A 24,691-nucleotide genomic window follows, 5' to 3' on the forward strand; every position below is an offset into this window, starting at 1 on the left:
TGACGTCTTATGTCCAACCTTACGTCAAACTCGAGACATTTCAGGTATAAATATACCAATGTTTGCCTTAAGCAAACACACGGTGGTTTGGAGCAGAGCGGCTATCTACTTGCCCGACGCCCAGCTGATGCGAGTGCCGAAGGAAGCCGACCCTCCCATTTGACGCACTGAGAGAGACGCTGTCTTTTCTCCTGCCGATAAATTCCAGCTCCAGTGTTTCCAGTCACCCTTGCGGGTTGCTGGGAGATCGAGTCCTGAGAAAGAGATACAAGACCTCCTTCATTCTATATCCAAGGTACGGAGCTGATTAGATCCTTAGAGAATTCTTGATTCAGATTCTTGGCAAAAACTAACTTAACTTAAACTGCAGCTCACTTACTCCTTCCCACGTACTAGGCTTAGGTTAGGTACACCGGGGTAGGCGTATCTTAGAAGCACCAGTTGAGTACGTTTAGTCAATGATTTTATGTATGTATATATTTTATCCGTTTTAAGTATCATATGGCTCAGAAACCATATAAATGCTTTTACAGTATTATTTCATAATACTCCTTTTACTGTACGCACTTTACTTCATGATAAGTAATGCAATTGTGGCAATTCACTTCTCTTGCATGAGAAAGAGGACTGCTCAATAAATAACACCTTTTATTGAAAACGCCCGTCTCTCTGTTTCTCTGCACTCCTGGTGAAACTAAGCATGCACGATTGACTGAGTGAAATAGCTGTTTATTGTTTTCACACGACTCTGGAGATGTACTCCTTGTTCTGGAGGGAGCAAAGTTGTCATGTTTATGCGGTTGTCAGAAACTAATCCCTTCTTGTCTAATCAGGAAAGTTAACTCCTTCCTGTTCATTCGAGAAAGTTTCTAGTGACCTCTGAGCTAGCTGGCATTCATAATTAAGTCTAACATATTCAGTAGAGATCTAGTCGACCTCAGTCCTACGTCTAAACTATCGTTTATGTTATTCCAATGCGCAGAGCCTATTGGGAATATAGGAACTACACTACAAGGTTTTATATGTTAATGTATATAAAGGCAGTCATCATTAATGATACTTGCATATGATCCAACAGTAAAGAAGATCTCTGTGACTTTTTAAATTCAAATTCACTTTCAAAAGGTAGGTGATTTAGCATGCTACAGTTATATAAATCAGGTACGGCACTTAAATGTAGGTGTGAGTTTGCAGAGGTATGTCAGTGTACATATGTCACGCCTAGAGGGATGAGCCTGAAATCCGCATGGGCACAGTCGTTAACAAACTCACTCTAATATTACTGAGGTGTAAGAAAAACCCTGACCTGTATATGTACATTAAACGTAAAAATATATGAAAAGTTTAACTGTTAAAAATGACTCTCCAAGATGGTGACCGAGTGAGACGAGTTTCTCCGTCTCTCTGGACCTGATCACTGGGCTCCCTATGCCCTGTTTCTTAGCCGGGTAAGAGGGACGGAGTTGAAGCCCAGAGCATGAGGTTGCTGTTGAGGGGCCAGCAAGGGAGTTTCGGAGGCCGTCCAGCCGGGAGAGGAGCGGGTGCCACAGCGGGTGATCCAGGTCAGCAGCCACATGGAGATGCCTGCTGCATGTCAGCTATTTCCGGCCTTGAGTGCCACAGCGGCCCAGGATGTGCAAAAGCACGCAGCAACCACACGGCTGAGTGGACAAGGTTCGTGGCAGAGAGGAGAGGAGGGGAGGCCGTCCTGCGGGAGCTGTTGATGGAGCCTCCACACCCATTCACCCTCGGAGCAAGTGAGGTCCATTGCGGGAGCAGTATGGGGTCACCCTACAAGTAGCCGGACTTCCTGCAGAGAGCAGCGGTGATAAGTGGCTGGTAGGGGCACCCGAGGTGTGGCCTTCAAGGAGGGAGCAGCAGAGAGTCCCCCCTCCCTAAAGCCTGTGCTCCATCAGGGAGGGTCTGGGGGGTCACAGATGAGGGCCCTGTTTGTGCACTTTGCGATTGGAGGTCTGAGATGCGACACAATGCCTATCACGCCGGACCCCACTCAAAGACAGCATTGGCAGACCAGCAGGACCGAGGACAACCAGGATGACCGCTGGAGCCTGGGAAGCTGTGGACCAGGACCTGTTGCCTGCACAGGAGTCGCCAGTGGGGTGACGAGGAAACCCAGGTCAACCCCCGTATGTATGTGGCCCAGAGGTAGGCATTGCGCTCTAACCGATTTCTCGCCCTCCCGTTTAACTGATGCCTGCCGGGGCCCAGAGTAGAGAAGTTTGGCTGGTGAGGCCTCGGGTTAGCAACACAGGGCATTTCTGACCTAGGCGCAGGAGCACATGTTCAATCAAAAGACCAGGCTACAGCAACAGGGACTCCTCATCGCCTGCTGAGACCTTAAGCCAGATACAAGCAAGGCCTGGTGGGGGCTGGCTTGGGGGTCTCATCCAGTTGCTGAGGAGGACCAGCGGGTGGCAGACGTATAGAAGCTTCCACTTCCCCCAACAGCGGTGGGGGCCTGGACGGCTTGGGGGATTGTGGCGGGGGGTTGGCCCCTGCACTCGCCTGTCTGGGAAGGGAGAGAACTCTCTATTAACATGGCAGACAACTGGTCAAGACCCTTCCTGACTGATAGACACTGTGCACCCCCCGGTGTGGAAACGTTATAATCTTTGGCCCAGGAAGACAAGTTAAACTCTTCTGGACCTTGGCCATGTGTTAGAGGAAGAAGGACCTTTTCGTGAAGGAGATGCTACTGAAGACCCTGGGCTCCCTTACAGATGAGCCCCACCAGCCTTGGCGATGCCGACATTTGCAGCCCCCACAGACGCGAATGCCCCTCTAACTTGCCCCTTTATTGAAGCACTCTGGGTCTCCTTACATGAAGACCTGCAAGCAATGAGAAAGGATGTCTCCAATGATCGGAAGGAGGCGAGATGGGATGTGGATGCCCTGGGCGACAGACTCTACACCCTGGAGCAACATGAGGGGAGCCGAGACAAGGAGATCAAACAACTCTAGCAGGAAATCTTGAGTTTTAGGGCCCAACACCTGGACTTGCAGGCTCATACTGAAGATCTCGAGAATCACTTGAGGTGCAAAAAAAACGACATAAGGGACTTTAGACTAGAATGGAGGGCACGGACATTACTTCCTTCCTGCGGGACCTTTTTTGAGTGATCTTGGACTTTGAGATACCTGTGGATTGCACACACAGTTAGGGACCCAAAAGACCACCAACAGCACCCCACCAGACATCCTCATGTGTGTTTATAATTTCCAGATAAAATAGGTTATTCTCAGGACTGCCCGAGAGAAGGGCATAATACTCTTTCGTGGCCATACTACGGCTCTCTTCCAAGACCAGGCTGGGATCAACATTGCAAAAATATGAGTGTTCCGGCAGATCACCTCTCACCTGCGTTAAAAGTAAGTGTCTCATTTATGGGGAATTCCATTCTGACGGATCTTTCAATGGAATGGCAAGGTCCAGCAGATCTGCTCACTGCAAGAGGTGTTCCAATTTTTATTTACTTATTTATTTTGGTGTTTTATAGAGCGCGAACTTGACCCGTGAGGGTATCAGAGTGCTTTACACAGTGTACAGTGGTGAACAAACAACACGTTTAAAGTGCAGAAATATACAGAGTCAACGAAGGAAGGCAAGGGCCTGGGTGCTGAGAACCTGGGGGGAAAGGGGGATACAGGTGTATGTTTACAATCATAGTTAGAGTCAGTGAAAACAAAGGTCCCGCTATGTTTACAATCATAGTTAGAGTCAGTGAAAACAAAGGTCCCGCATATATGTTCGTCAGGGAGAATTGGTAGTCTGTGGAAGAAACGATAGTTTTAGATTCAGCTGGCAACATGTGGTGGTTGAGGGCCGGCCTTAGACGAGGAATTTACCCATGAGGAAGGATTTGGCTTCCTTTTTGAAACGTACTAGAGAAGGGATCCTTCTGATGGCTGGTGGGAAGGAGTTCCAAATTCTTGGAGCTGCTCCGGTGAACGCCCTATTGTAGGTTCGTTTTTTTTAAGGAAGGCAGGTTGGAGTAAGAGGTTTCCAGCAGACCGGGAGTTCCTGCTTCCTCCTGATACCACAAGTTTCTGTGCCAGATAAGCGGGGGAGTTTGTGTATAGAGTCTTGTGAGTAATGCCGGCCAGTTTGAACTGGATTCCGGCTTCACGAGGGAGCTAGTTTAGCGCTTTCATGTGTGGGGAGATGTGGTTGAATTTCCTGGTGCCTGTGAGTAGTCTGGCGGCCACGTTGAGGCAGGCTTTTAGAGGTGCTAAGGAGATCTATGGTAATCCTGTGAGGGTGGAACAGCCATATTCCAGTCTAGAGATGACTAGTGCTTGAAGTGCCATTTTAAAGTCAGGAGCATCTATGAAAGGTTTCAGCTTCCATAGGTAGCTCAGGGGGAATCTGGCTGCTTTAGCCATCGAGTTAATGTGGTCTCGCATGTTCAGGTTACAGGTTACAGTCAAGGATTTTGCCCAGGGATTTGGCAGAGTCCACGATGGTTGGCGGGCAGTTCAGGGCTGTGATGGCCTTGATCCACATCTGAATCTCCGGATTGGCTTTTGAAGGGGAGATTAGGAGAAATTCAGTTTTCTTAGCGTTAAGTTTGCGTTGGTTATTGGCTAGACATTGGACAGTCAGTTTTAGGGTCTCATTCGGTGAGAGGATCTCCTCCAGCAATGAGATGTTGATGTATATTTGGGTATCGTCTGCATACATATGGTAAGAGATGTTGGCTGTACGAAGAACTTCAGTGAGTGGTTCTAAGTAAAGATTAAAGTGGGTGGGGGACAGGGTTGAGCCTTGGGGGACTCCAACCGTGACCGGGGTGGGAGCTGATAGTTTACCGTTGATGAGGAATCTCTGGGAGCGGTTGTGGAGGAAGGACTTGAACCATTCTAGGACCACGCCATCCAGACCCATTCTGACTCTGAGGCGTTCAAGTAGTTTTTCATGGTTGACCATATCGAAGGCAGAAGATGGGTCTAGGAGAATTAACAGGCAGGTTTTGCCTTGGTTCAGGGCTTGGAGGGCATCATCCATGATGTGGAGCATAGTGGTTTCAGTGCTGTCCCGTGGTCTGAATCCAGATTGGAAGTTATCCAGTAGGTGAAATTTGTTGATGTGCTGACTTAGTTGCTGTTGTACACACTTCTCCAATACTTTGGCTAATAGCGGTACATTGGAGATAGGTCTGAAATTGTCAGGGGAGGCTGGATCCAGTGATGTTTTTTTTTTTTAAATAGGGATGCCTTGGCCGGCTTGCAAAGGGTCCAGAATCGAACCCTGCTGGAGAGAGGCATTGATTATTGTAGTCCAGCAAGGTACGATGGATTGGGAGGCGGCAGCGAGGCAGTTGGAAGGTAGTGGGTCGTTAAAGTGGTTATTAGGGTTTAAGGTAGAGAGGATTTTGGAGATGGAGTCTTCGTTATAGTATTCGAAGTCAGTCCAGCGGGCTTGGGTTTTAGGTGAGGCCGGAGGTGGTGGTGCAGAAAAAGGGGGCAGGACAGGAAGGGGTTGAAAGTAGGTGGCGGTACTGAGTTCAATTCCTAATGCTGTGATTTTGTCCGTAAAGAAGGAGGAGAATTCCTCTGACGATATTAGAGAGGATCTATGACAGAATATCGACAGACAAAATATCGACCTACAGAAACATCGACGCTGGAATATCAAAGGCAAGTATATCGACATCCTATCTACAACATGGTAAGTACAAAAATATCGAAACAAAAATATCGATGTTAAAAATATCGTAATTAAAAATATCGTTTTATATCTGTTAAAATATAATGTGTAAAATAAAGTAAATAATACTTATAAATAAAATAAACATTGTTAAAAATATTTAGTAATGTTTAAAATTAAGAAGTAATAGATATATAATAATATAACATTAATTAAACACATATGTAAAATATATATTATATATTTACTTAATTCATTTTAATAATTACTTTAATTACTTATAAATTATTTAAAAATACTATAAATTACAAATAGATCTCCACACATAAAATAATTACATAAAAAAGTGAATAATTATTTTTAATAAATTAAAAAAATTAAACATACTTCAAATTAATAACATAATACATTATCTAAATTCATTCTAAATAATAAATAAAACTACTATTTAAAGTCCAAAAAAACAACAGTATTAAAAACATTGGATAGCGTAAAACGTAAAATTACTATTCCCACTCCAGAAAATGCAAAATTAGGGAAAACATTGTATAGCATAGAGATAAAAATTACTATTACCACTCCAGAGAGTGAAACAGTAAAGAAAACATTGGATAGCGTAGGGGTAAAAATTACTATTCCAACTCCAGTGAGTGCAACAGTAGGGAAAGCGCTGGATAGAGTAGGGGTAAAAATGACTATTCCAACTCCAGAGAGTGAAACAGTAGGGAAAGCGCCAGATAGCGTCGGGGTAAAAATTACTATTCCAACTCCAGAGAGTGCAACAGTAGGGAAAGCCTTGGATAGCGGGTGGGTAAAAATTACTATTCCCACTCCAGAGAGTGCAACAGTAGGGAAAGCATTGGATAGCGTAGGGGTAAAAATTACTATTCCAACTTCAGAGAGTGCAACAGTAGGGAAAGCGTTGGATAGCGTAGGGGTAAAAAATTACTATTCCCACTCCAGAGAGTGCAACAGTAGGGAAAGCGTTAGATAGCGTAGGGGTAAAAATTACTATTCCAACTCCAGAGAGTGAAACAGTAGGGAAAGTGCTGGATAGCGTAGGGGTGAAAAATACTATTCCAACTCCAGAGAGTGCAACAGTAGGGAAAGCGTTGGATAGCGGGTGGGTACAAATTACTATTAAAACTCCAGAGAGTGCAACAGTAGGGAAAGCATTGGATAGCGTAGGGGTAAAAATTACTATTCCCACTCTAGAGAGTACAACAGTAAGTAAAGAATTGGATACCATAAAAATTAAATATAACATACTTAGAAATAATTTTTATATTTAAATGTATTAATATTTTAATTTTTAAATAACTAAACATCATTTCAAAATACCCATTAATATAAACAAAAAAAGATTTTAATAAATAATTAACAATAAATTAACAATAAATATCAATTAATAAATAATAGTTACCAAATAATAAATATTAAGCAATATAATACTGTAAAAACCTACAAAAATATTATTAATAATTGATGACCAATTAAAAAACATTAAACAATAAAATTATTTTTATACCAAAAAAGACTTTTTATAACACATTAATTAACAATTATTTACAAATAGTTTCCAATAATTTTTTTTAATTACCAATTAAATAAATGAATTACCAATTACAAATAATAACTACCAATTACAAACATTAACTACCAATTACAAACATTAATTACCAATTAAATACATTATTACAAATATTAATTACCCATTAAACAATTAATATTTAATAAAAATACATAAATTATCAATACCAATAAATAAAAATAATTCATTACTTAATTACAATTAAAATACTTCCCACCCAATTCCCCTATAAACCCACTACCCGCTACAGAACTTAAACGCAAAAATTAATGAAAATTAATTTATAATTCCCAAAAAGTAATAATTAATTTAATATAATTAAATTACTTCCCACCCTATTCCCCTATAAACCCACAACCCGCTCCAGTATTAAAACATAACATTGACTTAAAAATAACATTATAAATGTATGAAAATAGTTCACATATAACTTAAAACAAGTAAAATACTTAACAAAAACATATAACACATTCATATTAAATACATACTAAAATACATAACAATAGTACAAATATCGATATTAGTAACATCGAAATTACTAACATCGATATATGTGATATCGATGTTACTGACTTCGATATTACTTACATCGATATAAAAAAAATCGATATTACTTACCTTAGTGTCGATATTCTGTCCAACGATATTCTTGACATCAATATTCTTTACCTTCGATATTTCTAGTTCGATATTTGTGTAGGTCGATATTTACAACTCGATATTTTGACTGTGTACCATTAGGGATTTAGGGGATTCTTTCGGTGTTTTAGCCAGTTTATTCTTGGCGTTCCCCAATTCCGATCTAAAATAGTCTTTTTTGGAATTGAGGATGTGTTTGTTGTAGGCGTTTCTCGCCTGGCGGAGAAGTTTTAGAAGCGTAGCAGAGGGGTGTTGTCTACATATTCTTTCCGATTGCCGTAGCGATCTCCTCTCCATGTTGAGGGAACCAGTGAACCAAGGTTTTCTGTCTTTGATTTGTGTTCTTTTTAGTTTTAGAGGGGCAAGGTCATCCAGAATGTTTGAAATGGACGAAGAGTAATGATCATTGAGGTCGCTTACCGTGGTTATGTGCAAAGGAGGGGAAAGGTCAGATTTGCAGCGAGCCTCTAGTTTCATAAGGTTGAGGTTCTTAGTGTCTCTGGTTCAGCGTTTGGGAGTCACCGGTTGCGGCGTCTTTGTATTGAGGGTCCCGGGTAGAATGAAGGAGATGGAGTGGTGGTCAGACCAGTCACATGGGTCTATGGAGTAAAGCTTGACTGAGGATTCCTTAGAAATGATCCAGTCAAGGATGGCCCCTTTTGAGTGGGTTGGCAGAGAGCAGGCTTGAGTCAGGGCTTGGTCGGTTAGGGGGTCTTTGATGGCGTTGACATAGGGATCTTTAGTGTCGTTCCAGTGCAGGTTGATATCACCCAGGAAAATCTCTGTGGCATAGGAGGAAACCTTGGTTGTGATGATTTCCAAGAGGTGATCGGTGAAAGAATCGTTCAAACCTGGAGGGTGGTAAAAAATGTGCAAGTTGCAAAGGTGTAATGAGTCGCTGCCGATGGAGAGTGCGAGGTATTCGCATGAGTCGGTGGAGTCCGCCGAGAGTTCTGTGACAAGAAGGGAGGATCGGTAGATGCAGGCAATGCCTCCTCCTTTCCTGTTGGAATGTCTGTCAAGTCTGGTGATGTTGTAGTTGGGAGGGACTAGTAAGTCCAGGCAAGGGGAAGAGTATTCATTGAGCCATGATTTCGTTAGTTGGGCTAGGTCAAGATTTTTGTTCAAGATGAGGTCAGCAATATCAGCGGCATGCTTGACTGCTGAACGGTAGTTGATTTAAAGACCAGATACGGGGGGGTCTGGTGGAGTGTCATGAGTCAGAACGGACAGAGATACATGTGCGAGGTTGCTTTTTAACACACCTCTGTTGTGGAGGGTAGCAGGCCTGGTGGGGTTGATGGTGACCGTGTTGATGGGGTGTTCAAGACTCCTGTCTAGTGGATGGGGGAAGGCTTGGACAGGGTTATGGTCTTGGAGGATGGCTAGAATTTCATTCCCCCTGAGGTCGAGCGGGTTAGAGGTGGCAGAGGTAGAGTTGTAGGAGAGTCCAGGAGCTAGAGATTCCTCCTCTGAGAGGTGCCAAGGTTGTTTGCGCGGACGGAGGTGTCTCAGAGGTAGCAGGAGTGGGTGCTTGAAGGGCTCGGTGTTCGGTGTAGGGGAGGAATACAGTGGCTTGAGTTTAGCTAGGGAAAGCTTGACAAGTTGAAGGAGGTTCATAAGGTCCAGAATGGAGCTGTGAATGCTATGGATGAGTTTAGCAGCTCTGGAGTACAGGGTTTCAAGATTAGTATAAGCTGGGGCCCTAGTGGGGAGGGGGTCATAGGTTCAGGAACAGTCCAAGTGGCATGTAAGGGTTGAGGGGTAGGTAGATTGGGTTGAGCAGACTCAATTGTTTTTGGAAGGGTACCTATCTGGTGATTTAGGTGGGTTGCTGGCGGGAAGGGGGTCAGAAGTCTAGGGGTGGCTCTGTAAGAGGTGCCGGGGGATGAGCTATAATGAAGAGGGCGATCAGTGGTGGGAATAAACTACTCAGACGCGGCTATCCTCCCAGACTCCTCAAAGAATCCTATAAGAGGGCGAAATATTACAACAGAGATGCACTGCTGGAGAATAGTAAGGAGGACGGCAATTCCAAACTGGTGTGTGTCACACGTCATTCAACAAACAACCAATTACGTCAGAATGTTTGCTCTCAATGGCATATCCTTAATTCGGGCCAAGGACATACCCAAATCTGTATTTGCATTCCGCAGAAATAAGAACCTCCGGAATCATCTGGTCACCTTTTCAGAAGTCCATCACAGGTGAGAATCCTATTTTGGTACTCACAAATGTGGCAATTGTCACGCATGTAGTTCAGCAATTGTGTCTGCGGAACTGGTATGAGGTAAGAGAAAATTCACCATGAAATAAATGACAAATTGTAGGTCGGCCAATGTGGTCTACCTCATATTATGCCCATGCCCTAAAGGATATGTAGGCGAAACAAGCCGTGAGTTTAGAATCAGGATTAGTGAGCACAGGTCTGCCATTAAAAACAACTCAAGAGGGGCTCCTCTAGTGGCACATAGGCAGGAGAAACAACATTCACTGTCCAACCTGAAATGGAGAATCCTTGAGAAGGTCCTTAAACCCCAGGACAATAACAGCAATGGCCTGAGAGCAAAAAGAGAGGTCTTTTGGATCTATACTTTACATACAGCGGCTGCAGGTCTCAATGAATCTATTCCTTGGCAGAATGCCCTGTTATGATGTCAGAACTCCCTTATAGTGAGCTGTTATGTTTGATATCCCCTTGTGGGTTATATATTTTAGTTTTGATCATGACTGTAGTCATTACTTCTTTATTGGCAGACCTTTTTGTGTTACCTAGCGTCGATAATATGTTTCCCTTTATGCATACTTCTTGCCTCTTTTTAGTCCATTTTTTGGTGGATCTTTACACCATTGTTTTGTGACCCATTTTTGGTTTTTTGATTGCCTTGTTGGCCTCATTCATGTATCCATCAGATCCTTCTGCATTTATTTGTAAATATTTGGACCTTTTTTGCTAGGTCCGATTATTGGGTCCTCGTCATCTGTGCTGTTCATTCTGACTTAGACAATCTTTAATATGACTGCTGTGCAGTTTTTTTCCATCTTCGGGCTCGCATGTCAGCGTTAATTTGTATTTTTATTATATTTTGTTGGTGTTATGAAATTGAGGTTTGATTGCCTATCGTATTGTTTGCGTGGGCCATTTTTGGTCGACGTGTGAATCATTCCTTCCATTATGACGCTTATGAAGGACTCGGTTGGTTCGATTAGTCCTTTTTCTATTGTAGTGACCTCCCTAGCCAGGACCTTGTAATCCTCTCCCAAGATGGCGCTCGGCTTCATTGATAGCCTGTTTAGCCCGCCCTCTATGTTGGCGATTTACCGTTACCCACAGGTGGGTTGTATTGTCCGTCGTGGGGAGGTATTTAAACGGGGGCACACCGCGGGTGCTACTTGACCTTTCTGGCATTCCATTTGTTGCTGAAAGAAATTGCTGACATCTAGGACTTATACATTCGGCCCCAGGTACAGAAACGGCAACTTTTGTCAGTTTTGTTTTAGTCTCTGTCATTGTATGGTAGGATTGGGGCGTACAGGGGATTATTGGTGTGTTTCAAACTGTGTACTTGATCCTGGCAGTGATTAGCTTCCTTTGCTTCTTCCTTTAGGCATCGCTCGGTGCAGGGGGGGGGTCCGTAGATTGTGGATTATCCATTTAGTCCCCGGACCAATTGTCATGTAACTCCGCGCTAATTGATTTCCTGTCCATCTGTAATCATCGCAGGTATGTTTGTCGCCCCTCTTGGCCCGAGAGTGCTGTCATTTCTCCTTAGCAGGGGGATTAGGTCAAATGCTCTCTACTGATTATGTCTCCGTATACTTTATATCTTTTAGTGCAGTACTCTGGAAATTTCGTAAAGGGATATCGCTTCACTTCTTTATCGGGCCCCTGGGACACCTTCCGAGAGGGTAAGTCACTCTAGTGTCCAATTTTGTATCGCGATGACTCCCTGAACACCGAGTTTTACGACTTGATTAAGTGTCGCCACGCTCTATATAGAGCTGTTTTAGTGGAGGTTATCTAGACTAAGCATGGGCAGATTTTGCGAATTGGCAATCCGCGAAATTGCGTATTTACGGATTCGCAATCCGCAAAATCCGCGAACTCTCGTGAATTTTGTGGATTCCTTTTTTTTGTGTTCGCAAGTGTTTCTGCCATTTCGCAAGGGTTTTTTACCAGTTCGTAAACGCAAACTTACTTGTCGGGTAGCAACAGTCGCGACCATGTTGTTTCTACGTCTGGTTCATCACAGCACCCTCTGTTTCACCACTGCCACTCTCTGTTTCACCACTGCCACCCTCTGGCTCACCCATGCCACCCTCTGGCTCACTCATGCCACCCTCTAGTTCATCACTGTAGATTATGGGGGGAAAAGCACACCTGCCCTGCCTCAACTGACATGAATGAGTTAGGGGCTGATTAATGTGTCATTGAATTTGAACTTCCAGGCTGGCACCTGCTTCCTTACCTGTAATTGCTTTCTGTTGCAGTGTAATTTTTTTAACAGGACCTTTGTTGTATACTTGTAGCTATTCTATGAGCCTGCTGTGAGGGTCAGAGCAGGGTCATAGAATAGTTGCAAGTAGGCAACTGAACTCTGAAGGGGCCCCTCAGGAAGCACTAGAGGGAATGGTTACTAATGATAAGATTGAACTTTTGCACCTGCTGAGTGCTTTCAGTTTTGCAAACATCCAAATATCCAGCAGCATCCACAAAAAGTAATTCTTCCAGGCACTACAGGGAATGGTTACTAATGATAAGATTGAACTTTTGCACCTGCTGAGTGCTTTCAGTTTTGCAAAAATCCAAATATCCAGCAGCATCCACAAAAAGTAATCCTTCCAGGTCAAGATCCAAATCAAAGTGGCCAGCACATGAAGAAAGCACTGGGAGGAGCCTGCTGGACAGGAACAGCAAGTTGGAGACTGTGGGGCACTTCCTTCCCCCCCCCCCAAATGGACTCCTTGCAAAAAAAAAGTGCAGGCAAATGTCAACCTGAGGAGTTATTCTGATAAAAATCATAATTTTAACGCTTTATGCTGCCTGCCGGTGGATTACATGTGCGAAATTGCAAATTTTGCAATCTCGCAATTGCAAGTTTGTCGCTACCCGCCGCATCTACGTGTTCGCAAGTGTTTACTCCCGCGAAATTGTATAGTATTCTAGTTGGCAAGTGCGACCAAGCAAAAAATCCGCTTTACGAATTTTCGGCAAGTTCGCAAGAGTTCGCGGATTGCGAATTTGCCGAAAATCCGCAAAATCCGCGAGCGGAACGGATTTTACGCCCATGCTTAATCTAGACGGGGCAGGCCCATCATAATTGTGGGCGACTGTGCCCTAGGACTTGAGACATACATCCTTTGCATTTCTTTTGTGTTCATGCCTATTTGACCGTTTGAGTTTATTCTCATTTGTATATTTAAGGCGTCCCGGTTTCACAATTCATTAGTTCTTCTGGGAGCTTGGCCTCTACCCTTTATTTGATTCAATCTATAAATCTATAGGGAATTGTGACAGTGTAGCTTCAGCGTCTACTACTCTGGATGTGTCGGTCCTTGTGTAGTTATTTATGTAGTGCGTATGTATGTTTGTGTTTTTCTTTACATTAGGCCCTCGAGTGCCTCGAGGTGTGGCTGGCTACACACTTAAGCGGCTTTGATTCTAATGGCTGCATTGGACATCTAGTAGGTTCTCGTGATACCCTGGATATAGGGTCAATGTATGTATACGTTTTGTCTTTATATTCACGGGTGATGGTTTGAATCACTTAATTTTCTTTTTTCTTTTTTATCCTTTGGTGTTTGCACTTGGGGCTTCTTTGAAGTTCTTTTATCTTTTTAGCACTGTTCTTACTGTATTAGACACGAAGGTTTGTGTGCCTCTATTTTCTGACAGTGGCTCTATTCTCCTATAGAGGTTCTCCAGCATATGAATCCTTTGATCTGCATTTGAATTATGTTTATGTTTGCTTATTTCTGTTCCATTGTCCCCACAGATATTCTCAACTTGTATATATTGATCTCTGATTACTTCCTGAACTATCTACCTGAATTATCTACCCTACTATAAAGTGAAGAAATTGATTCCTCGAGAGAAATTATACACAAAGTTTGTTTGCGCCCTGACGAAGGAACTCTGGATAGTTGTCTTTTCCGAAACGCGCGTTGGCGCTTTTTGTTTTGTTTGGCTGTTTATGCTCAGTGAATATTATTGTATTGTTTTTCCCCTTTTTTTAACTGTTTTTACTATTTGTATTGTAATATTTTGTGAAATTGTGTATGGTTGTGTGGGTGACTGCGAGGATGTTTGGGTGCTTCAGGATGATTGGGGGTTGTGTTGTATATTTATATTGATGGTGTACTTTTAAATATTTTGATGAAACCTGTTTTGTGTATATATTAAAAGAAATAAAATAGAAATATGTTTTTCAAATAATTCCTGTTGTGTGTGGGACAATGTTGATATATACTGATTTATGGATGTGTTACCTTTAGATTTATTGTCTTCTAGGAGAGGTTTTGTGTTTTTGTTTGATCAGTGGTGGGAGCCATTGGAGGGCTGGATCGAACTTTCGGGGTCATTGGGAGCGAATAAGTCTCCAGGTTGGTGGGGGGAGTTGGGAGGGAGGGGATCGAGGGTATAGGGGAGTGCCTATAATGGGGGTGAGTAGGCATGCTGGGGGGAATAGGAAGAGCTACATTGGAAGGCCTATGAGTGGGGTATGTGGGTGACAGGGCACAATGGGCCGGCAGGATGGTGGATCATTGGTGCAGGTGTTGGTTGTTACCCTATACGTGTCGTGCACATGGCTACTGAGGAGGATGAAAAGGTCTGCAAATTTATTGAGATTGTTGGTTGAGGCTTGGATCAGAACAATGCCATTTTTGTATAGGGTGATGGTGAGGTCGGCTCGCAGGATGGATGAGGGAGCAATTGTGAGTTTGGTCCTGTAGTGAATGTTTTTATTTGAACGAACATTAAGAAGGTGCGCCAATGATTTGCGCTAGACAGCGGTTCTTCTGGAGTAGAAAATGAGGTCATTTATGCAAATGCCGCTGTCTGTGTTAACGTGTAGGTCAGATATCAGCATCTCAGGGTGTTTTTTTTAGGGTGGCGGGCTTGAATGCTTTAGCAGCAGTTTTGGAGAGGTTGGGGGGGTAGGCCAGTGTATAGGAGTTTTCCTCTGACCGGGTCAGGACAGGACGTGACATGATCACTGGGGAATGGGGCAGATGTGAAAAACAGATGTGAAGAAGCCTACGTAGGGGATGAATCTCTGGGTACACATGCATGGTGTAGAAGTCTTTTAGGGTCCTGATATTAAGGTCTAGCACTGTGAGGTGAAACAGGTTATCTTAGGTCGTAGCCATTTTGGAGTTAGATGATGTTGTGGCCTGTACATTAGAGGTTAGGTGAGATTACCAGCATAGCAATGTGAGCTGTGATGGTACACTGGATAGATTTTGAACAATAAAGTTTTAAGGCAGCGCCATCCTGAAGTCAGGCACTGTGAGGTGAATCAGGTTGTCTTGGATCATTTAGAGTCAGGCATGGAATGAATAGGTAATCTTCGTTGATCCTCTCACGTGCAGTAATGCAGTTAATTTTAGGTTTAAGGAGGCGTTTGTAGAGCTGCTTCATTAAAAAGCAGGAGCTGTGAGAAATGGCCTAAGGTGGGAGATATCCCGCAAATGGCGTCTCCTTCCTGGATCATCCACAGGTCTCCGCTTCCCAGCAGGCGATGGTTGTCCTCACAGCCAACGATGCCAGATCGATGAAGCCTCGCAGAGCGGGGGGGAGTCAGAGCGAGAGCAAGCTACCTCCGCTTCCCGGTCAGTTTCGGGCAGGCGATCGGGACTCCGGAGCGAGACCAAGCTGCCTCAGCTCCCCGGTCAGTCTCAGGCAGGCGATCGGGACTCTGGAGCGAGAGAAAGCTGCCTCAGCTCCCCGGTCAGTCTCAGGCAGGTGATCGGGACTCCAGCCTGGGCCACAGCAACACCCCACCAAATCTCAGCAGATCGGTAGGCGAGACGCCGCTGAGTCGCAAGGGGCAGTGGGGGATATCCTGCAAATGGCGACTCGCTCCTGTATGGCCCACAGGATCCAGTCTCCCAGCAAGCGATAGTCGTCTCCTCCACCGAAGATGCCACACCGACAAGCCTCGAGGGCTGGCTCTGTAGCAAGGACGGCGCCTCGCACAGCGGAGGGGGGTCTCAGGCGGCGAGGGAGGGGAGAATGAATCTGGACGAGTGGTAGGCAGAAAAACTCAATCCCTGTATCAGAATCCTGCTTGGGTGTAGTGTAGTCAGTTTCCAGGAGCCGTCGGAGCCTGGAAGAAGTTTTTTTTACGAGGATAACAACCAAAAATGATAATCTCCAAAACCCCGAAACAAGAAGCTCCTCTGGGAGGTTCCTACTTAGCGGCCATCTTCGACCTTTAGGCGGAATCCACTGATGAGACTCCGGTAGATAGAAAGGATCAACCAGATTGCAGGGAGTGTCACTGGAGATCTTCTAAACACTCGCAGCCTGGTCTTCGCACGGTTTCTGAGACAGCAGCCAGAGAGAGACTATCGGTCCTGCAATAACTTACTGAGAACTCAGCGGACTCAGAGCTGAAATGAGGGTATTACTCCCACTTCTGCCTTGGTTTTCTTCTGTAACTGTCTTCTATCCATCTTCCTGCCATTGTATGCTAGGCGGGGGCCTGGATGGGCTCCGGGGGAGGGTGAATATGCCAAAGTCTTCCTCCACTCTTATTCTTCTTCTTACGGCATGCCGCCCGGGACATTTGGTTGGACATAGTTCTTGTTCTAGTTTCAGTTTGGGTCCTATTTTGGGGTATGCTTCTCTTTAGCCTGTACCCAGGCTATAGTATGCACTCAAATATTTTTGGGAGTCCGGTGGGCCTTTAGGAGATCTATTCTTGGGATGGAGGCAAACGTTGTTGTTGTAGTAGGAGGATGATTTACGGAGTGGGATGTTGTTTACTAATCCAAGGTTAGTTACACTCAATGTAAAGAAACTCAATAATTCAGTGAAGAGAAGAGTGGTCCTCTCATATCTCAAACAGATTGGGGCAGACATTTGTGTGTTACAAGAAATGCACTTGGTTGCTAATGACTGGCATAGACTAAAATCAAAGTCATTCCCTCAACAATATTTCTTGTCTATGCCTACGAAGACTGCTGGAGTGGCAATACTGGTGTGCCATTCCTTTAAAGGGACAATAGGACCTCGAATAGCAGAGATACGAGGGCGTCTCTTGGTCCATAAGATTTCTATGGGCACCCAGTCAATACTAGTGGGCTCTCTTTACAATCCAAATGAAGGACAGTAGCACTTTTTGAAAAAAAGCAGAGGCAGACTCTATGAATACCCAAGAGCGTTTGGTCTTATTGGGAGAGGATTTAAATTTGGTCATATGCAATGTGTGGACTGCTCTTCTCATCGAGACAGCAGGACTGGGGATTAATCTTGTGATTGCAGTGATTGGCTGAGGGACATGGGTTTGAAGGATCTATGGAGGGAAGCACACCCCAGTACACGGGATTACACATACTTCTCCCATGCACAAAATATCTATGCACGACTAGGTAATTTCCTTGGCACCCAGGAGTTACAGGCGCCACTCACCTCCATAGAGATCGAACCTAGAATCTTATCAGATCACTCAGTCATTCTTAGTATCAACCTGCCTCGGCCTCAACTCTCCTGCCTGCCCTGGCAAATGAGGAAGACTCTCCTATATCACCCACAGTTAGTACAGCAAGCCCTGCAAGCCTTACGCAATATCTTGAAGAGAATGATACTCCAGGGAAGTTGATAGAAATACTTTGGAATGCCCTTAAGGTGGTAATTCGGGGCAAATTCCTGCAAACTCTGCAGCTGAGAACTAGCTTAGACAAAAGGAGTTGGAGCAGCTCCAAAAAAAGTTGAGAGCGTTGGAGCATATATGTCACCGCATTGGCGCCTAGGAACATGGAAACAATTAACTGGCTTAATTCTTGATAGGGCAGAATACGCCTTGCTGCATCTATGACATTCCTTTTATGCTGGAGGTTATAATTGTGGGTGAATGCTAGAGACTAGACTTCTCATGCAACACCAGGCTCCATCAGTTAAGTCGCTCCTCACTTAGATCGGTGCTGAAGTGACAAGCGATGCTGCCTCAGCACGTTTTGGTGAATTCTATGAAAGGCTGTATTCTCCCCAAAATATTCTCAGGGATATCGCCACACACTATCTAACACAAGTCAGTGTATCACGTCTTACTGAGGGACAGGATGCTCAATTAGATAGCCCGATGCGTATCGAGGAGGTAATTTCAGCAATTTTAAGATTAAAAAATCTCAAGTCACGGGAAGCAGATGACTTCCAGACGCTGTTTTACAAGACCTTCTGCGACCAGCTAGCTCCCCTACTCTCTAAACTATTTAAAGCCATAGATACTCCAGATTTTCGTGGTAGTTATACCTAAGCAGGGCAAGGATAAATGCCTTTGTGGGTTCTATCACCCAAGTTCACTGATCAATGTGGATGGTAAACTACTCAAAGGCATACTGGCAAACAGACTGAGTACCCTGATTGTAGGGACTAATATCTCCTGATCAATCAGGTTTAATCCTCCAGTGTGAATGCGCAAACAATGCAAAACTGATCATGCATATATTTGAGAAGGTGCATCGCACAAAGAAAGAGGTGCTGCTTTTTACCATTGATGCAGAGAAGGCATTCGATCACGTCCACTGGCCATATCTACTACAAACATTGTCCCATTTTGGGTTCCGAGACCAATTTGTTCTTGGATTCTGAGTACCTATGACTCTCCGTGGGTGACGATAAGAGTGAACAGGGTGAGTTTGGGTCCCTTTTCCATAGGGCGAAGTACCTGGGTTAGGCCCTTCCGGCCTTCATGAAGGAAATTAAAGAATGTGAGAAAGTCTCAGGCTTCTGCATGAACATTCTGAAATCCCAGGTGCTGAATCTTACAGTTCCTCCTGGAAAGATTTAATTTCTAATGCAACAGTTCCCAATTTAATGAACCTCTGAAGCTGTCCCCCATTTGGGGATTGAGTTGACACCTAGTAGACCAGCGATTAACGTCCTTAATTATCAACTACTCCTGGACAGGTTTAAAGCGGACATTGCCCGGTGGTCAAGCTGCCCCTTGTCTCTCCTGGGCCAGGTTGCAACTCTCAAAATGATGGTACTATTGAAAATCCTATTACTTTTTCAGACCCTCCCTCTGGAGCCTCCCCTAGGGGATCTTACTATGCTGCAGAAAGTTATGCAATGCTTTGTCCGGGCTTTTGGATGACCATGCATGTCCAAAGAGGGAAGCTGGTGCCAGCAAAGTCAGAGGGTGTAGTGGTTCTACATTTGCAGTATTATAACTACGCAGTTCAACTACAGTATCTAGTAGAATGGTCACGCCCGGAATCGGAGAAAGCATGGCTCTTTATGAATAGAGCAGTTGCTAGGGCCTCACTGTTGAAAATACTGTTCCTGCGCAGGGGGCATAGGCCTCCACGACTCTACATATCACCAATCACCCGAGCGGTTATAAGTGCCGGGGATATAAGGGCAGGTAAGGCGGGCCTAACCACATTGCTGTCCCCGCTGACTCCAATAATTGGGAATGCGATATATACACCTGGCTTGGAGGAGATGGTATTTAATGAGTGGTAGGAGAAGGGGTGTCTCTCAGCAGGCCATTTCTTTGGTACTCAGCTCCCTACCTTTAGAGGTCTTGAAACTGGTTTCTTTCTAGAGCCTCCAACAAACACCTGATAAAAGATCTTTTTGACATGCTCTTAGGAGTATCCCAAAAGGAGAAAACTAGAGCCCAGAGATGATGAGAAAGAGAAATAGGGAGGCAACTCTCACACAAAGACTGGCAAGTTATTAATTACAGGTCATGATGCCAGCAGCATAGCTAACATTGAAACTGTGGTTAAGATTGTTTTTTACTGGTACCTAAGCCCTGAGCGACTGCTTAGAGGGAACCCTTTGCGTAGTGCTGACTGTTAGCGGCAATGTGGGGCCACAGGGTGTTTTTTGCACATTTTATAGGAATGCTCCAAAATTCAACTATTTTGGAGGGAGGTGCTCATGGATATTGATAAGCACCTGAACCTTCACCTCCTTAGATTACCTTCGTACACCATTCTGGGGCAGCCCAATCCTCTCACATTTGTGCTAAAATCAAGTAGAGGTAGGCACTTTAGCTTTAGACTAGGAGCGGCACATCAACAATACTCATGTGCTGGGGTATGGTGAGAACTCCAACACATCTGAGGTGGATAGACAGCTTGAGGGACAAACTGAGTATGGAGAGACTCACGCTGACCCTCACATCGCAAGAGATACCTACCACACATGGCAGCCCTTTATTTTGGTCTGTCCCATGAATTATGGGAGTTGACATGTCCCAGATACATTATACTTCTCCGCTTAACATCACCAACATCGACTGACCAGACTGAGGTCCCCACTGTATAAATATTGGGGCAGTGGGAAGGCTAGATAAGAGATTTCACAGAGCTGGAGCCGGACGGGGTATGTTAGGAAGGGATGGGTGTTATTTCTCAATTTGAAGGCTGTATATGTATGACACTAGGAAGAGAGTTTAGAGTGGTTTTGCTCTGTATTTGAATTTGATATCTGCCAATAAAACACATTTGAACCAAAAAATGACTCCCTGTACTGATGGGAGAGGAAAAGGGAGTGTTAAAAATGGAAAATTGGCTAAGGAGGGGAGGAGGAAAGCAATCAAGGAGGAGGGAGCTGGGGGGAGTGAAGATCAGAGAAGGGAGGAGAGGAGGGAAAGAAGTGGTATTTGCCAAGTTGATAATTGATAACACATTTTTTGCTTGAAGGCTTGTAAGTCTCTAGACTTTGGTATGGCCATTTTGGGGAAGTCTCAAGACTTCTTGTGGTAAGGCTTCAAAACTGAAATGGTAGAATGGAATAGGGTGGCCATATGAAGATCCAGCTCAAACACTAGTCCCCTCAGAATATTAAATAAAGGGACTTAAGTGGCAAAAACGAAAAAAAGATTGTCTTATGTTAAAGTGATATACATGTCAGTATGAATTACTACCTGGGCCATATTAGAGAATACGGCGCACTCTCTTTGTTTGCACCTGGCACACCTTTCAAAAGGTGTTCCCTGCGCAAACAGGGATAGTGCACCGTATTATATTAGATGCACCACCCCAAGGGCAGCTGCAAAGTTGTGCTGCCCTGGGGGCAGTGCATTCAAGTGAAATACAGAGCAACTTTAAAGCAGTCGCTCCATGTTTCACTGTGTAGGCGGCAACCCACCGGCACTTTTAAGGGAGATTAGAGAACCCATTGCAGGCAGGTACAGTGAGTGACTGCACCCGCCTCCAAGAGAATGTCTAGGACTCCATAGGACCCCCTTTCCCACTTCTAGAGGGCTGCTATCAAGGGGGCACACTGACAGTGAGCCACCTTTAAGGTGGCACACTGTCAGTGCACCTCCTGCCAGCTTCTTTGCCTCTGTGCCTGCGTCTATAATATGGTGCGGGAAAAGAGGCAAGAGGATTTCCTCATTTGAATGGGGCCAACCCCCTTGCAAATACGGGATATATGTGCACCAGCTCTATCTGTATTACAGAAAAGGCAGCGCAAGAGTCTGAGGCCCTTTCCACGATACCAAAGTACCCCGGGGTGCGCAAGCGGGTGTACATGCCCATTACACCCCTGGGGCACTTTCCATAACACGGCCCCAGATGTAAATTTTAGAAGCAGTGTAGATAGTTCTAATCAGATAGGCAGGAGTAGAAGCCCCCAGTTTGTATATTTTAAAGCGTGAGGGGCTTTTTTATCATTAAGTCACTTGCAGCAAGCCTCCTTTCTGCGCTTAACAACAGGGAAAGGGCTGCAATGCACTGTATTTAAAATAATACAGCACATTCCTATTGATTCCCAGTGCTAGCGCACAATGTGTTGCCTGGCATCAACCCAGGCACCCTTGCTCCGTGTTGTAAGGGTGCCTGCGTTTGTAGCAGAATTGTTATTGTTCAGGAAGGGACATTTTCTGGACAAAACCAATCCCCCTAGGTAATTTTCACTTTCTATGTGTTCTGCAGAATGCAAAACACATAGAAAGAGGAAAAAACGATAAGAAATAAACATGTATCCCCTTGTTACACCTGCCCTGGGGATGCACAGCAGTTTTGACACATTCCGAGATCCATCACTTATGGTAATTCTGGGAATAGCCACAATCCATGGGTGCTGCATGGAAAGACCCAAATACCACCCAAGGAACACCTCCCGGACAGAGTAATGCAACACTGTGATTTACACTGCATTGCGCTACTCTGGATTTTTCAAACCATTCAGGGCCACGTAAGGTGGCCTTGCGCGCCTTGGTAAATCGCATTTAAGGGTTGTGTCTCTATTGCAGCCCATTGCGTGGTGCAAAAGTGACACAACCCAATGATAAATATGACCCTTAGTAACAAAATGTCTGTCCAATAGCTACGGCACTATGTAGACAGGCATAAAACGGAAACAGACTGTCATGAGAAAAAGTAAAGCAATCACTAGTAAAGAAAAAGGAGTCTATACTGACGTGTGGGTGAAATCTAAAAAATAAGCACTGGTAAACAGGGTATTCTCGATAGCTTTCTGTTAATTTTTGTATGTGTGCATTTTAAAAATCATTGGCAAATGTCATTTAATGAGAAATAATTGATGAATAAATTAATGAATAAATGGAGTTATGAAAATGTTATCAATTTAATAATATATGATATGGCGCATTCTTTCCTGTACATTGTGATGTAGTCTAGTGTTACGAACCTCACCACACAGTGTGGCTTTTAGTTTGACGTGCCACTTCCAACTGTAGCAAAAATATTTTTTAAATAGCCATATTTAGCAACATAGCACTCTTCAGTGTGGAATCCAATTCAAAGAAGTCTACTTATATAAACCTTTTCATGTCATGTAAATGCGAAAAAAGTTAGTTAATACGGTTTCTTATGAGTACATTTGTTGATGATGTGCACCTGTTCACCCTCCATTAATTCTTACTAATCTCTTTTGTCCTTAGTCTGACAGTACTCTCTGCGGCATATTTACAAGCATATTGTGGTGGCGATAGGGGCTTTGACTTATATCCAAGCAGCGTCAAGACACTTAAAGTAGCTTAGAGCTGCCTTATAAATAAAGAACCCTTTCACACTATACTTAGCGTAAAAGTGGTGGGCAATGGGTGTTGCAGTGGGTGTTCTAACGCAACACCCATTGGTTTTGACGCTGCCCCATAATTACAAGGGTGCCGTATATGTGGGGCAGCGCCAAAATTAAGACCAGGAAAAACCTGGTCTTACCCTGACGAAACGAGGAGAAATGTTTAATTTCTCCTCGTTTTTGCTGTTCCCATGTGTGCTTTGTTGTGCAGCATACATGGAAACAGAAAAACACCATTTATTGTTTACATGAAGGAAGGTGTCCCTTCCTGCACATAAACAATCAATAAAAAATGACGTTTTGCAACTTCTATGTGTGCTGCATTAAGCAGCACACATAGAAGTTACGGAGCACCATTTAAAGATTGTTTATGTGCATGAAGGGACACCTTCATGAACATAAACAATCTTGCCCTGCAACACAGACATCAAACAACAAACTTGAAACAGGGTCCTAGGGGAATCTGTATTTATAGACCAACTTATATCTTGTCCCCCAACTGAACAATCTTTTAACACAAAAAGATATTAAGGGTCTATTCTGAATACCACTGTCTGCAGTACCTATTTATGTTATCCATCAGAACGAGTACCAACTGGTTATCTTGAAAACTTGTCTAGGAGAAGAATGGAAATAGAGTTAGTTATAAAGTGAAAATACCCATCAGCCCACACATTGGCGGTACTTCATCATCTGGGTTGGAAAAGACAAAACTAGACACTTCCTCAGGTGATTCCTTGAGGATAGCTAGTATAAGGTCATTCGATCGGACCGGCAACCCAAAGATGAAGAGTGTCGAAAGGCTAGAGGGCAAGTTGCAGTGAAAAGAAAATTGTGAAAAATGATGTAAACACAAATGTATATAGTCGTGGTTTAAAAATACCTGTGTTGACGTCTAAGAAAAACTTTATTGGATGCGACCATCAAAACGGCATGTTTAAAAAGAGACAGTGTGAGAATAGTTTGTAAAAAATTTCTATTCACCATAGATGTAAACTGGTCAACATGTTTCAGCCCCTCCGGGCTTTCATCAGGACCTATAGTACACACCACTGCAACACTTACCACATATCGTGATAAACAATAAAGATTATAAAGACCTACCAATTGTGAAGTAGTCTTATATCTTGACTTCAAACCCTCTCCTGTAAGACAAGGAAAAAGAGCATAGAACATGCACCAAGCAAGTGTCCACAGAACACCCTATCTGCAAAGTCTTTGTGTAAAATATCACAATCTCTTATTCTTCTCTTTTTCTTTCTTTTATTATTTTTCACTCACCCAGCAATGTAGGGAGGAACAGCCTCACCTCGCCTGGCGCTCGCTCAGGACAAATGAGGCCACTCACTAAGATAATGGAAACATGGAAAAATTCATGTAACATCGGTTGTAGTGATACCAATATTCATGTTATAATGTTTCAAAAACGACAACAATAAAAATATTCGAAAATTTGGAAAAAGTTAGACTCAGGCAGGCATGCAGGAGCTCTCGCCTAGTGACTGGCAGACTCGGTTAAGACTGACAATTCCTTACATACTTTCTTGGAAAAAATCGAGCA

The 24,691-nt window shown here is 43.9% G+C and overlaps 1 protein-coding gene across 2 annotated transcripts in view; it reads right to left on the minus strand.

Moving 5' to 3' along the window:
• ADCY2 (adenylate cyclase 2) overlaps nt 1–24,691 on the minus strand; it is a 1,840,236-nt gene that overhangs the window by 904,092 nt on the left and 911,453 nt on the right. The gene's annotated exons all lie outside the window — the stretch shown is intronic.

Source organism: Lissotriton helveticus, chromosome 4_1, assembly GCF_964261635.1.
Source record: "Lissotriton helveticus chromosome 4_1, aLisHel1.1, whole genome shotgun sequence".
Taxonomy (NCBI): Eukaryota; Metazoa; Chordata; class Amphibia; order Caudata; family Salamandridae; genus Lissotriton; species Lissotriton helveticus.